Genomic DNA, 3109 nt, shown 5'->3' with positions numbered 1-3109 from the left:
ACCCCCAAACCCTCTAAGCCTTTCCCTAGCACCTCCTAGGTGTTAGTAGCGAGTCCCGGAGTGCCAGAAGGCCCAGAGAACAAGAGCTTTCGGCTCAGAAGTTTTGCCCACGCAGAGCCCGGTTTCTCGCTAAACCCCCTTATAAGTGAGTTATGATTACCATACTTTAAATATAACTTATGTTTAAGTTCATTATCGTTATTATGAACCTAAAAACAAGATTTACCAGTGATTCCAAGTCGTTATACTGATTGATCTACTTATGTAGGCTGTGATTTAGTGAGGTGTTTAAAGTGGGATTTCCAAACAGTATACTTCGTATACCAAACGCACCCCACCTCCAATATGACCGTACCTGGTTGTTCCTTACTTGATACATCATGAAAGTAGACTCTGAGTTAATGATGAATCTAGACTAATAATTAGTCGCAATAAATATTAGACTAAAACTTAGCGATAATAATTCTAGGTTAACTAAAAGGAAAAGACAGTTGCTAGAAGCGAAGCACTACACAAATTTCAAGTCGTCACTTTAACAAGTGAGTGCATAGTCCCTTTAATGAACATCATTTTAATACAAGTATTAATATAGGTATTAAATATATGTTGAAAGTTTATATGTAAGTTATATGCTTATTATCTAGAAATATGTGCTATATGTATATTTGATGATATACGCTATGCGAACCAGACATGGTTCTATATGTGTTAAGATGGATTTATATGATAATAATAATAGAAGTATTATAAATGAGAAGATAAATGTATCCTAATACTTAATACTCTGTATATAATATTACACTAAATTAGGATAGTGTTGCCGAAGCAGAGTTAGTATTGAAAGTTGATTATAAGCATTGTAGGCTTGCCTAGTGATGACATAAGACTTAAAAGAGGTGCTTAGTTTAATTAAGTTTGAATATTGGGTAGCATCTTATTAAGGACACGTGTGTGATCGGAATAGCGAGTAGAAACTCTTTTCGAGGAGATTGATGATCGATGGAGTATGTCCTATGTACAAAAGTACTTTCTATGTACCAAATCTTTTTCAAAGCTCTATATCTCAGGTGCTGCTTCTGCCAGGGTATTATTATGTTCTGGTTTACGAGCCGTACTCATACCAGGGTACTATAATGTGCCAGAAGTAATATCATGTCAAAGTCCTGTTTAACACTATTATGTGTCGAAGTACGGGAGCGTACGTGAGTACTTTATTAGTATTTCCCCGTACTTTTTCTTTGTATGAGCGTTGTGTGTCAGCGCTTCCTTTCACAAAGTAACTGAGGGAACTTCTTAGACTGCCTAATAGAGTGTGTCAGAAATAGACCACTACTCAGTATATATATGATGTTGTATTGCCAGATAGGGTAAGTTTAGGGGTAAAATACCTCACGGTGACAGACCACTGCTAGGGACAGTTATATAGATAACCACCCCTGACTTAATTGTCTTGTTGTTTTTACGAACAGAGGTTTGTGTTGAAACTTATTCCATTCCCCTCATTTGATGTATTTATTGATCCTCGTTTGCTGCCAGGGAATTTCAGAAGCAACGTCATCAGTTTGTTGTTCATATTTATCCTTTAGGCTAGATCTTGTAAGATCGTTGTATAGGATCTGTACATGGGAATCGACGGGATGGGATAAATTGTTTTAGAGATATGATATATATGTGTTAATGATAATAGTTGGTTTTGCAGGTTTGAGATATACATTATTATCACATTGTGGATTGAAATCCCTATGTACTCACCAAGTTTCTCAACCTGACCCACTCAGTTTATTATATCACAGGTGGCTATATGAAAGATACATTGTGCTGAGAGATTCAAGGAGTATTAGGCCGCTAGTTTAATTACTGTAACGCTTGTAATATTTCGTTATGCTTATGTTTCTGTATTAAGGATGACATCCCAATGTTTTAAATAAAAATACGTTTCTCTGGAAATGCTTTTATAATATCATTATCATGTTTTTTTTGGGAACAAATTCCGCAATATTATTCATCAAAAAGGATATTCTGATTTTTAAATAAGCATAAACAAATCGATCTTTTCTGGCCGTGAAAATGAGGGTGTCACAGATTTTAGCTTCCACCTATCTCCTGGACCTTCGGTATGATTTAAGTTTCCATCTTATGCTTATAAGTTGTTAGATCTAGATTCTAAGCTATTTTTTTGATCCATCAAATGAAGAATTGTGTTATTGGTGTGATAAAGTTTGCAACTGTATCATTTTTCCTTGTCACAAGAGTATTTTGGTTTATAGATATGATCCTTCATGATCGTTTAGGCACCATGCTTCATGTTAGGATCTTTTTTTTTTCATTTTCACCTAGATTTAGCTCAAGACATGCATTGGTCATGCATGTCTATAAAGCTGCAATTTTTATGTTGGAATAGAAGTAAGAAAGCCTTTTGGAAAGTATGAATGGGTGGCTTGAAGGATTAAGAGCTTAATCAACTAAGCTGTGAAAATTAAGCTTCCACGACATGGTAGTCTCCTTGCCACGACGTGGCGACTGGTGTTAGCATGAATGTTTTGTCGTGTAGTTGCCACGACATGGAGGGCAGCTGGTGAATTACTTTGACCTTTGGCCGTTGAGTTTTTGATATGTTTGACTTTTGGTCAAACTTAGAGAGGTGTTGGGCTATAGTCGGAGATTTAGCTTGTGATTGGTTTAGGATTTTGTGTAGCTGATCTTGTGGGACTTTAAGTAGTGGATTTCAACTCTTCGTTCTGGTGAGTCTTCTCACTATACTTGCCTGTGTGGTTGTATATAAATGCTGACCAATTGGGTCTTATTTGTTGATTGTTATTATATGTGAAATGAGTTGCTGATTACTCTTGGACTGCTGTGAGTCCATGGGACTTCTGATAGTCCCCTGGGTTACGTATAACCCGTGAGTTGTGATGTCCTTCCACAAGGTATGTTGTTAGCCCACTGGGACTGCTAATAGTCCCTAGGGTTGCTGATAACCCATTTCGTTTCTATTGTTGGGTTGTATATGATATTTAGGACTGCTGATAGTCCCAGGGCTGCTGATAAACGATAGCCGATTATTATGTTATGTTGTATGTGATATTTTGAGGAACTCACTAAGCTTTGT

Source organism: Lactuca virosa, chromosome 8 (assembly GCF_052849685.1).
Source record: "Lactuca virosa cultivar CGN04683 chromosome 8, Lactuca_virosa_CGN04683_v6, whole genome shotgun sequence".
Lineage (NCBI taxonomy): Eukaryota > Viridiplantae > Streptophyta > Magnoliopsida > Asterales > Asteraceae > Lactuca > Lactuca virosa.
The sequence above is the reverse complement of the archived record's forward strand: the minus strand, read 5'-3'. Positions refer to the sequence as shown.